Source organism: Euprymna scolopes, chromosome 13, assembly GCF_053919585.1.
Source record: "Euprymna scolopes isolate OS-2025 chromosome 13, ASM5391958v1, whole genome shotgun sequence".
Classification (NCBI taxonomy): Eukaryota; Metazoa; Mollusca; class Cephalopoda; order Sepiida; family Sepiolidae; genus Euprymna; species Euprymna scolopes.
Window position 1 is genome coordinate 107,428,844 of NC_136494.1, and position 14,066 is coordinate 107,442,909.

The following is a 14,066-nucleotide window of genomic DNA, read 5'->3' on the forward strand; positions in this document are numbered from 1 at the left end:
TATTAATGCTCTTGTTATTTGTTGTTATTTATGTTGTCAGCGTTGATATCTTTGTTGTGTTGCGCATGTAATTTGTTAATGGATGGCATAGCAGACAGCAATCACATTTTATTAACAACTTTATGTAAATGCGGATATAATTTTGGCTACACAGAGGCTTCCGTACATTGACGAATTTCTCAAATCATATTGGTTGTCTAACGAACGACAATAGATTTAGAACAGCATTACAAATTGTACATGTACCATTGACACTGTTCCTCCGCTCACATGAAACATCTTATCCCTGGATCATATAGCTATAATATCATTTCCGTAAAGCCACTCGAGGATAATGCATGCCAGGAGATTGCTGAGATAACAATATAATGACAGGTAGTAGTGGAAATTGGGTAATATCTGATTATATAAAAGGTCGGCTAAGCAAAAACTTGTTTACATTGAATTTGAAAACAACCATGTTGTAGTCAGATGGAAAGCAGCTCCACAATATAGAGTTCCATATGCGGACAGTACTAGGAAAGAAACTTTGCATTTAATTTTTAGCACAGAAAGTGTAGGAGAAATGTTGGCAGTGGTTGTAGCTAGACGAGTTAGTTGCGAATGTTTTGCAGAGGGGGCATAGATTGATGTTCAGTGATATCCAATGTTAGGCAACATTAAGCTTGGTCGTGGTGGCAATTTAAGAATACCAGGTGCTGCATGTAAACCTGGCTCTAGTTATCTTTTAAACCTATAGTTACCAGTCCGCAACAACTATTATATTAACAAAGCAATGCTTCAATGAAAATGTTTGAGTGACAATTAAGAGTCAGAGATATCGTACCGAAGCGCCAAACCTTAGGCGTGTTAAACCGGCTTCTTCCGAAGGAAGAAGTTCCATGGGATTATGAAATTCACAACCGGTGCACAGTCGTATGTATATTTAGTCAGGGACGACGTTAAGTTTTCGCAACTCTTTTTTTTTACATCGGCATCACCACTTATCAAAGCGCAGAAGCCACTCGATGATAAGGGTTAAGAATGTGCAGTAGTCAATAATGGAATTCGGTAAATTTGTTAACTTAAGTGGAACGGCTCATCAAGAACTTGTTTACGTTGGACTTGAACACAACCATATTGTAGTCAGCTGGGAAGCAGGAAAACGAAAGACAGTTCGACAGGTGTGCAGTTCTAAGAAAAAAGCTTTATGGAATGTATGTTTAGGTTTAGGCACAGATAAAAAGAGGGATGTATCGACGTTCTCCAATATAAACCACCTAATATTCCCAAATGGTCACCTAGATATGACCCTAGAAAAAAGATAGAACATTTCCCCATGGAAGTCATATGGTTTCATTGACTTCCGTATGGAGTCACCTGTTAGGTAACACTACAATGAACGATCCTGGTTGGTTCGTTGTGATCTGCGTGAATTGGTGATCGGTGACTTCAGATTCTAGATCCCTGATAACATCCAACAAATACATAGTTTTATTTTTTTGTTCAAGAATTTAAATATTTTTATGCATAAGAGTTAATTGTTATTTACGGATCATCCAATCGCATTTTAGACAGAAAAATGATTGCGTCTCATTAAAACTTTAAGAAACGGAAGAGTTAACGCCAGTCACACACACGCGATCTTTGGTAAGTGAACGTAATATACATGGTGATAAAAATAATTTATATAGTCGAGAATCTAACTACATAATCAAGACAAATGATACAAATCAGGCGTAGTTTTGAACAATAAAGATTAAGATATATACAAAGATCGATTCCCCTAAAGTAGAATGAGAAAATCAAAGGCTTGATTCGATGAACGATTGCAAAAATGCTCAATATCCGTATTGGCACACGACAATTTTCGTATGAAAATCGCTCCGGACAAGATATGAAGTTACTTAATGTAAGATTCTAAAACAAGACGTAAGCTAATTAAAGCAAAAATATGAAAGGCCAATGGTGATTATGGTTAAGTTGATAAAGACACAGTCTGGCGTCTTAGATGTGCTAAATTCGAATCCAGCCGGCTCCATCGTGCCACTTTAATTCAGAGATTTGAAAATCTTCACTCGGTTACTATTGCAAGAATGCCAGCAACAAAGTTGTGCAATGCGAATTTATTAACTTTCCTTTTGAACTTTGTCTTGAAAAGTCTAAGAAGAAAACAGTTAATCGGATTTTAACAGAGCCGCTGACGTTGGCAGTAGCAGCCGCATAATATATATGCAGATGACCAAGCCGGCTACGCAATATGACGTCACAGCAGAGATAAAAAGGACACACGTGTTCGGAGAAGTGGTCTTCAAGTTGTGACGAGAGAAAAACGTGTTCTAGATGCGTGGGTGACGCCAGAACATAGACGAAAAGTCACACGCGATTGGAGAATGAGAAATGAACTGTTTAAATATTAAGAAAAAATGTGTTGTTGGAAATACCAGATATAAAGGTTTTGTTTAAAACTAAAAAACGAGTTTCTTCCTTCCCTCTGTTTCGTTACGGGAAGAGAGTCCCACTAGCCTGGAATTACTGTAAATAAATGTTAGAAATAAGCTACAAATAAGCTGTTTCTTCTGTAAATTTTGCGCAATGTCCTTTTTTACATAGGCATCATACTTATCAAGGCCAAGAGGCCACTCGAGTATAAGGGTTAAAGAGTGTACAGTAGAAATTGGACAATATAGTAACCATTAGTAATGGAGATTCGGTAAATTTGTTAACTTATATGGAACGGCTCATCAAAAACTTGTTTACGTTAGACTTGAAGACAACCATATTGTAGTCAGCTGGAAAGCAGAAAAACGGAAGATAATTCCATAGGCGTGCAGTTCTAAGAAAGAAGCTTTGCTCATGGAATCTACGCTTAGGTTTAGGCACAGATAAAGAGTGGGGGAAACTAGTTATAATGTTTTCTGCTAGACGGGTGTTTCTTGCGAAAGTTTGGCGAGGGGGGAACCATAGAATGGAGCTCAGCCGAGCGCCTGCCATGAAAATAACGATAAAGCAGAGAAAACTCGCAAACTATGTTCTGTGAGAAAGAAGTTGCAGGGAAGAGAAAAGAACACCCCCACAAGGCTACGAAGTCTATTTTTAACTCAATCAAGGCAGGATAAGTCCTTTCTAGCAGCTCCTGTCCAGATGTGGCAACAGTATTCCATCCTTGGACGTACCTGGCTCTTATATAGATAGAGAATTGCATCAGCAGTAAGATATCTACTGGATCGATAGAAGGATCCCACCATTTTACCAGCGGCCTTGGTAACGGATTTAATGTATGTGTTCCATTTCAGATCAGGAGTAAAGGTTAAGCCCAGAAGCTTGTCAAAACATGAGGCCTCCCCAAGACGAGAGCCATTCATTTCAATTGATGCCAGATGGGGATCAGAGCGTTGATGATGTAAAGATAAAAGCTTGGTTTTAGATGCATTAAAAGTAACCAGTTACTTCTTTCCCCACTGTACCACATGCTCAAGATAAAAGGAGAGAGAATTTAGAGTCTTAGGTGTGCTACCATAGATAGTAGTGTCATCAGCATAGATGTCTACGAATTATCTAAGGGTGTGATTCGGAGGATCATTAATATAGATACGGGAGAGAGTTTGGCCCAAGAGAGACTCCTGAGGGACTCCAGCATTAATACTAAAAGCTTCAGATTTCTGCCCATCAACCACTACCCTTATGAACCTATCAGAGAAAAACGATTTAATAATTGAGAAGACATTTCCAGCTATACCGTAGCTGGAGATCTTGTGAAGTAAACCTTTATGCCATACGCTATCAAAGGCCTTTGATATGTCAAGACCAATTGCTCTAGAAAGGTAGCCTCCGTCGAGAGATTCACTAATCCTATGAGATATAACTGTAACCACATCTGCTGTTGATCTAGCAGAACGGAAACCATATTGCGTGTCACTAAGAAGGTTTTTTTTGCGAAGATGGTTGATTACTTCTCTATTTAACACAGATTCCAGCAACTTACTCATGACGCACAGGATACCTATTGCCCTGTATTGTAAGGGAGATGAGCGATCACCTGAATTCTTAAATACAATGCATACTGATGAGATTTTCTAGGGTGACGGGAAGCAATTCTCCTTAAGACAACTTTTAAACAGTTTTGTAAGGATGGGCGCAAGTTCAGGTTGAAGTCTTTTGAGTATTATAATTGGAATACCGCCAGGGCCGGTCACTTTACTGGAATCAAGGTTCTTGATTAGCTTGGCAACATCACGTGCATATATTTGTATATCACATAGCATATTTTCTGATACAGGAGGAAATATTGGAGGTTGGCAGCTTTAGTCGCAAAGGTTAGAATTAGCTGCAAAGTTCTTGGCAAAGAGTTTAGTTTTGTTTGATGCTGACGAGATTACCCCAGGTCCATTTATAAGAGTTGGGATAGAGCACACGCTTCTGTTCAGGATTCTGTTTGCTATTTGCCAAAACTGGTGGGAACCAAGCCGCTGCTCAGCTACTTTGAACTTGACGGACTGAGCATACAACTCTCTTGCGTTCTTTATTACTTTTTTCAGTGGTTGCTGGCAATTCTGAAAGCGGCTTTAGTCTCAGTAGATCTATTACGCTGGAGGCAACGGAAAAAGTGATTTCGGCTGGCTGTTAAGTTTTTGCTGGAACTTTTTGAGGATATGAAACGGGCTATACCTACAATTAACCATTCTGTCAGGTCTGATACTAAAGAGGACATATCCTTTTTAAACATGGAACGCAGAGGTAGAGCTGATATAAATGTACGGAAGCTATCCCAGCCAGCCATAGAGTATACTGTACGATGGAGAGGTATGTCTGGGGACTTATTACATTTCATTTTTATCTTAACTGATACAACTGAGTGGTCGGAAGATCCGAGACAGAACAGAAGCTGAACACCGTTCAGGGCAAGTTGTGAGAAAGAGGTCTAGGAGACTTGCATACTGGCCGTCAGTATCGGGAACACGGGTGAATTCGTGAACAATCTGAGTGAGGTCATAAGCAATGGAGAAATCATGACAGAACCTTCCCTCATCATCAGTCTTGTTTGAGTGAGTTAACCATTCCACATTGTGAACATTGAAGTCTCCACAGACATGAATATTAGGTGAAGGATAAACAGATAGGGCGTGGTCAATTGTCTCAGATATGCTTTTAAAGATATTAACTCCGCTGTCTAAATCTGTATTGCCGTTGGTGACGTTTTCCGAGAATTCAGCACTAATGCACCATACATAGTTGCATTAGATTGCGATCAAGCATCCTTCAACAGAGAAAACACCTTTTCTCTTCCAGTGAATGACACATCTATATATTTATAACGATAAACGATTAAAATATTAAACTTAAAGTACTAACTTGAAAAAACATTCTGACTATGTTTCAGTAATCATTTATCAGACAAACATCCAAAAAAGATGGAATAGAAGAATGAAAGAGATAGTCCATTATGCTTTAAGCTCATTGCTGTTAACATTTGAAGTCAATATGAACGGATACTGATTATCAGATTGTGAACTGATATAATAATGATATTCATATAAAAATACGGTTTGATACAATAATGATATATAATCTACTATATAATAAAATGATTGCAGAACTTCCCATCTGGACCAAATAGCGGTAGGTTTGCAATAGCAAATGCCACTTATTCTTATTGACGGAGACAATAAAATTCTATTATTTCGGAGTACACACATTATTACACAAAACGAACACATCAATCCTTATTCAATATGGCTGCTCAATCTACATGAATCATTATGCATATTAAACCAAATAAAAATTCTACCACGCTCATATTCATAACTTTACGTAGTTATACCCTCACCTTCTACTACACACATTATTGGCACGAATTGCTTTATTTCAATTCTAATTTCCTATCGTCGCTTTTCCGCGATGTTACAAACTAATGCTTACAACAACTTACCATAACATTTAGTTTTAAGTTACACAAATAAATAGTCTTAACTTTGGTACAAATCAGTAAGCGCAGCTTCTTCTGGTAATGTTTACATCTATTGCAAATACCGTTGCATTGTTGGTTATAGCGTCGTAAATTAGGCCATTTTGCATTATTTAAATTAACATTATTTACATATTAATACAATAAAAAATCATCACAGTTTTCTTTTCATCTTGTTCGGTTTCAACGACTTAGATTATGCGATGATAAAATGAACTGATTTCTTAGTAAACGAATACAAACTGTTGTCTGTAGCCGAGTATTAATAGAAAACCACCGAATTAACTATACTTTCATCACATGAAAACATTTACACAAGAAGCAGCAGCACATTTTTCTTGGATTTTACAGTAAGTGTTATGGTACGCGTCTTAAAAATTATTACGAACCAATAATATTTCCATTAGATGAAAACATTAAAAAAAAAAAAAAATAAGCTGCGGCAACTATTTAGTTTTTTTAGAAAATAATTATTAAACAGTACATGCTATGGTTGCGTTTTTAAAACATTTGTCTAAAACATTAACAAAACAAAATCGTAACAGCTTTTTGCCTTTAATGTTTTGATTTAATAAAAAAATATCATTCGATCGAGCGTCCAAACTTATTAAATGGAAATATGAACGAATTTCTTAATAAAAGAGAGTTGTAGCAGCCCACTGCATCAAAGTGGCACCTACATTGGGATGATTAAGCAGAAAAAAATTTTTTAAATAAAATTTTGGAGCGTTTCATAAACCCTTACACAATCATATTTTCTTTTTTGATTTTGTTTTCCTTTGTTTTTTAGGGGGCGTTATTTAGGGGAATTCTATTTTCTGCCTTTTTTTTCTATATTATTTAATACTACTGTGGATGCTTCGTTTGTTGAAAGACTAACACATCATATAACTTTTTCTTCTTATATAAAACACATTTTTACATTCAAAACCTGAATTTCATTAATATCCAGAATAAAAACTCATTTTCTTTAATTTTGATTCTGACTACATTTACGCCAGTTTTTTTTTTAAGTTTTTGTCTGCGGTTAACGACACGAACTGAACATCTGACGGTCTTACTTATCACTCTTGAGGAGTGAACTGGTCGAACAGCACCAAATAGGTTTTGTTACGTTGCGCAAGGACCCCAGGTTGGGAACGGTCGTAGTTAGTAAGTTCCCAGCTGCAACAAAACCAAGCAGCCGTCTTTTATTGATCGTCTATTTTGTTTAGTTTTCTGGTTGTAGTGCAAGGAATGTCACGTTTCAGCCAAAAATGCATCTCCCCCACAAACTTTCATTTTTGTAAACAAAAAAATCGTCGTCCGATTTCTCTGTTTACGACGTAATTATTTTTTCTGCTTCGACTGGTGGACAATCGATATTCGATGGCCACCTTTCAAATCTTTTATTATCTTTTTTTAAAGAAGGTTTTCTTTTCAGTTATGTATCGGATGGTCCCAGCCAGCCATTACATAACAACGGTGCCAAGTTCGAATCCAGTCCGTCTCACAGAAGACTTTCACTTAAGGTTCCTCCAGTAAGTAGCCAGTGTTTCTTTATAAAGAATTCTAACTAGAAAGATATTGTGGAAATAAATGCCAACAATACGATCATCTGATTAATACGAAAAAAATTATACATGATGCCCAACAATAACAAGTAAAACAATCATGCCATTCATAGGAATTTACGCTGTTTTATTGTTTAACCACACTGATGAGTTTTAGTCGTCGAAACAGCTTTCTGTGGATTACTATATATTTTGAATATACATGTACTCCCTATTTATAGATTGAGTTCTTTCGTAGAGGAAATAGTGGTCCCACTTAGCGTAAAGCAATTATCATCTATAGGATTAGAGATAACTGTTCACAGTGGATGATGTCACAAAATAATGCTACCATACGCCAATCACCAGAGAAATGGGGGAGAAGACCATTATGACATCTTAGCAAGACAATTTGTGACCTGAATGAACAAAAATGGTTTTCTTGACAAATCGTCTTTACTCCTGGAATTCCGATATAATATTACAATTCTCATGATCTCAGTTTATTGTTTTTTTATTTTTTACATTTCCACCCCAAACAAGGCACATTGCCACTTTGATGTAGGGGCTACTATCAGGGATATAAGATTCAGGGGTACTATGTGGGGAGTTGGGCAACAAGATGTAGGTTCACGTTATATTTGAACTTCTGCATGTCAGTAAAGTTGGGGAAGCAAGAGCCCGGAAGGGAATTCCAAAGTCTAGCGGTTCTGGGGAAGAAACTACTGGAGTAGAAGATCCTCTTACATCTAGAGATCCCTACTGTGAAGGGGTAGGATTTAGTTGCTTGTCGGGTTTGTCGGGAGTATTTACGTAGAGGGGGCAAAAGTGCTTGCAGTTCGTCGGAGCATTCACCGTCAAAATACTTGTAGAACAGGCAGAGGGATGCTACTTTTCGTCGATGAGACAAAGGCTGAAGTTTAGATGACAGTTCAGGACCTATTAGGTTGGCGACTCTCTTATGAACCTTGTCTAGGAGAGAGAGACTAGTTGCAGATATACCAGCCCAAATATTACAACAATACTCCATACATGGGCGAATGGTGGCATTATAGAGGTACAGGATACTTTCAGGCGTTAGTAGCTTTTTAGCACGGTAGAAAGAACCTACCTTTTTCGCAGCGATCGTGGCAATGCTCTCAATGTAATTGTTCAAACTCATGTTTCCTGTGAACGTTAGACCGAGGAGTTTAAAAGATGTACTTTTAGATAAAGAGTCTTTGGCCATTGCTATTGGTGGTAGAAAGGTTTCTCATAATTATTAAAGGAAACAAGTTTAGTCTTGTTTGCATATTAAATGCTATGACAACAGCATATTATTTTCGTGGTTTTGATTTTCAGATCTATATCGATTGATATCTTATATGTTTTTATGCAGAGTGATGTGATCATCGGTTGATTAATTGTGTGTAACTGTGTCGGATATATACTCGAGAGTCAAAACAATGGAAAGAATATGCTGTTGTCATAGCCCTAGTTATAAAGGAGAGACGAATTAGACGAAACTGGGGAACGGAAGAGGAAATTACTATACACAAAAGTTTTATAACCTGAAGGGTGTGAGTTCGATCACTGGAAAAGTAATTTTTTTTCAATCCCACCGCCAAAATAAATGTGAATATTATATAGCTGGCGTCAATCACAAAATCAACAGAATGCTAAAATTTACATCAATAACAAAATAATAAATAAAATACATTAATACATTAAAATAAATATTATATATAAAAATGTTTTCTAAATAGTAATAGTTTTTTTTTCATTTCATTCATGTTCCATAAACTATAGATAAATAAATAAATAAATGTATTTTACAAATATCTATTATCTTTATAATGTTCATTAAACAGTTTTTCAATTGTGGCTCAACGGGTCAAGGGTCGTCATCCGTGCATCACGAATACGATCACGAAATTATGTTAACAGCAAAGCGAATACACTATAATATCTGGTGTTGTTTCTTAATGAGTTATTTCCCTTCGTCCATTAGTTTTTGAATGCTTTTTTTTTTATACTTTTATGTTAATATACGATTCATTTTTGTTCGCATTCATGTTTTATCACTTTTACTACTACTACTACTACTACTACTACTACTACAGGGTGATTCAGAAGTCTCCATACAAAGAAATAAATTGTTTATTGTTTAGTTATATTTTTTTTATTCCTATTATCTTTTGTTTTTAGGTATTTTACAGATGTTATTGACCAAACAACAAAGAATTGAAACCATATTGATGTCTGGATGTAGCCGCAAGATGGCTGAAGAATTTAACAGAAAACATGGGACTAACATAACACACAATACTGTATCAAAACTTTTTGTGAAGTTTGAAAGTGTCTGTCATTTAATAAAATTAGTTTATACTAAAAGAAAGAAAATAAAAACATTTTCTTTCTTTATTTGTGTGTATGGAGACTTTTGAATCACCCTATACTTGATTAATTTTATTTTTATTTCGGACTATTAGTCTCATCTTTATTAGTTGTTGTTTGTTTGTTTGTTTTTATTGGTTCACAACGTTTCGGCCAACTTCCTCTGGCCTTCGTCAGGTGGTAACCGCGACGGATAGGAACTTCGAATCTCCTAACTGCATTCTCAGCCATCACTGCCATCCGTATTTGTCGTCGTCTCACCACATTTTTGACCAATTACCTCTGGCACGCTTTGGGTGGGATTGAAACCGCTATCTTCAGACAATGTTCATCTGGAACCGTAGAGATTCAACGTCTCTATCAACTGCGCCACGGGCCCCGAAGGGCGATCAAGGTTGGATTCTTTGATCTTATAAATCCACATTTATTCATTATCTGATCTTCCATAGTCGGGTCCGTACCGATTGGTATATATATATATTATTCCTTAATTGGAATTTTTTATTTTGAGATGAGCATTTTTATGTTAATTTTATTTTTATTTCGGACTATTAGTCTCATCTTTATTAGTTGTTGTTGTTTTTTTTTTTTTTAGAATAACAAACAACGATGCTTTATTTTTATAAAAAAGCAAAAATAAATTCATACGTTTTTAACATGTACTTAAAAATTACAATTTTAATAAATGCGTTTTATTTGTACAAAAAGAATAAAGAACTAAGATTAAAAATATTAATGCATTCTGTGATCATCTATTAATAAATACGAAAACGTTTATTTTGCAGTGTAGATATAAAAATATTACTAAAAGGTATAATATTGAAATCCTATATTTTAAAACATATAATAGCAACAGTAATAGAATAATTACCCCCAAGCATCTAAATAAATATTAGGTTGGTTCAAAATAATAGCATCTTTTTATATATAGTTGAACGTCACAAAACGACATTATTTTTGCACCAACCTAATAAATAAATAAATAAACAAAAAAAAGTATAATAATAATAATACAAATAATAATAATAATAATAATAATAATAATAATAATAATAATGATAATAATAATAATAATAATGATAATAATAATAATAATGATAATAATAATAATAATAATAATGATCATAATAATAATAATATTAATGATAATAATAATAAATAATAATAATAATGCAAATAATAATAATAATAATAATAATAATAATAATAATAATAATAATAATAATAAAGCAGACAATAATGATGACATGTGGTGCCCTCTACTTTCAGGTAACTACGAAAAAACATTCTGCAGCTAATTCGACAAAAAATTCCATGGGTGCGCTTTCGGGTACCCCCATCTACCAAAAAGAATTCTTCAGCACACTTGATAAAAGTGGATACGTGGGAAGCACTGAAAACGTGGAGTAATTTTACTTGAAACCGAAGTGCATTACGCTTTAAGATTCCAATTTTTTCCTTGTGTGAAGACAGGGCGATTTGAAGAAGATAATTCCCGTTATAAACTGAGTACCTCCGACATCAAAGACGTTAGTCAACTCTATGAAAAACAGAAAGATGCGTCGATGCAAACTTCCCCACGATTATTTACCGGTGGTAACAGCGAGTCAGCATCAGTTATAACAGAACAGCAGACTAGAGCAACGATGATGTTTCCGCACAACCACATTCTGACATACGAGTACCAGAAAGAACAGTTGGAAATAAGTCATACACCATCCACTACAACTACGCAATCCTTACAGAAAACGGGCCCATAAAATCTGACATAGTGATATGGGAAAAGAAGGATAAAGAAGCAACCTTAGTAGAAGTTTGTGTCTCCAATGATGCTGTGTTAGACAAAGCTCAAAGGGGAAATGATAACGAAAACCAAGGTTTCATGTACGACATGAAAAGAAACTGGAATCTTAGGAAGATCTCTATCATTTTTTTTTTTTTTACACAGTGATCACCACTTATCAAGGCCCGGAAGCCACTTCAGTGATTATAGGAGCAACTGGACTCATCAACAAAGAATAGGAAAAGCTACCTGGCAAATATACTCGATGAACCAAATGCAAGAGAGATTCAAACAATTGTACTCAAAGAGACGGTCAGAATGTTAAAAAGATCTCTCGGTTGGAATATCTGAGTTAGCAGATGAATGATTAGCACCCGGTAGGATGCTTCATCCCCAGCTTAAACAAACTGTAAGAAAAATAGAAAAAATAACAAAACATGTTTAAAGAAATTAATGCAGGAACAAATTTGGACTTGTGAATAGAAGTTCACATACGCATGCTTACATGTATATAGACAGCAACCATTTTATTTTTTCGCATCAATATCAAATTAAATCAGTACAACGACATTATCGCAACTTTTTCGCATCCATATGCACATGATTAAATATTACACTTATTGATATTTATAGCATAAAAATGAACGTGAATGACATTTCTGAATTTTTGAGATAATGATTGGTATTATTTGGATTGATCGAACTATTGTTCTCGTATTGAGAACGCATGTTCACAACGTTTCGATCGATATAACCTCCGCAAAGACCCATCACCCAGTGGTTAGATTATTTGGAAAAATCAATTGTAATAAGTGATATTCTCTTGAAGGCTTAAGGTTCAATCCTCAGCGAAAAAATACAATTACGAATTAATTAGGACTTCTTGTTCCATCATGGCGGAGGGAACAAGAGCATGCTACCCCCGTGAAGTAAATAAAGGTTTCCGTTCGAAATTCCGTCCAAATTTCCGAGTTCGACAGAAACATTCTCCAGTTCGACAAGATACACCTGAAGAAGGTCGGAGGTTACATCGACCGAAACGTTCTGAAAGTCACACTCAAGATGAGAACAGTAGTCGGATTAATCCAAGTAATATGGACGAACATTAATATTTTCATATTATTATGTAAACTTCTATACATACACAGAACCAACATATATATATATATATATATATATATATATATATATATATATATATATATATATATATAAATATATATATATTTTTTTATATATATATATATGTATATATATATATATATATATATATATATATATATAAAATTTTAGTCATTCAATAAATTAAAAGATTTATGGCGTGAAATATTTAAATTTCATATCAAAAGATTTTTATTATTCTATGTAAGACAAAGAATACATTTGAAATATTATAACTCCTTAATACTCCCCCTCTATTTCTTTCTCCATTATTATTTTATAATTTCTATCTCTCCCTATTCCTTAATTTATTTCCTTCCCTTCCCCTTCATTTTATTTCATCTTATCTTCTCTTATATTCACTATTTTATTACACGTAAGCATTTTCTTTTCTGTTCTTTATTTTACTTTATTTTATTATATTATTTTATTTCATTCTATTTTGTTTTATTTATTTATTTTTATCCATTTCATTTTTCATTTTATTTTTATTTTTAATTTTTTAATTTTTTAATTTTTAATTTTTCTTTTTTCATTTTTCATTTTTCTTATCAGTTCAGTTTCTCTTAATTTGCGTGGCCTGTCTACTGAAAGCCGTTTTATTTTTATTTTATTAACAATTTGAAGTTATTTAGGAGTGGAATTTGAAGCTCATGTTCTATAATTATAAAAAATATTAAATATATTAAATTATATGTTTATTAATAAACAGATCCACCGAACCCATATTAATTTTTTTTACCGGACCCATTATATAAACAAAGAAAATTACCCCAGGAAAATGCCTACTTCGGACCATTACCTTGTGATGTGGATTACTAAAAATACAGTTTGGGTCATTTTACCACACTGCTAGCAAAAATATTCACTTCAGATTTTACAATGTAATTTGGACGTGAATTTTTATATCCTTTTCATTAACTTCCCTTACTCTATGACATTTAAATACTTAAACAACTTTTAATTGAGATTTTCCATATCTCACTGACTTTAGCAAATAAGGTGTAAACCATTATAACTATTTGCTAATATTTTATCTTCTGGGGAGATGGTAGACATCGAAATCCTATAGTTATAATATTTCAAATGTATTCTTTGTCTTACATAGAATAATAAGGATCATTTAATATGAAATTTAAATATTTCACGTCATAAATTTTTAAATTTATTGAATGAATAAAATTTGATTTATTTTCTCTATCTTGTATACTATTTTTATTTAGGTGGTATAGTACTTATAGAATATTACTGCCAATAATATTTTGTAAAA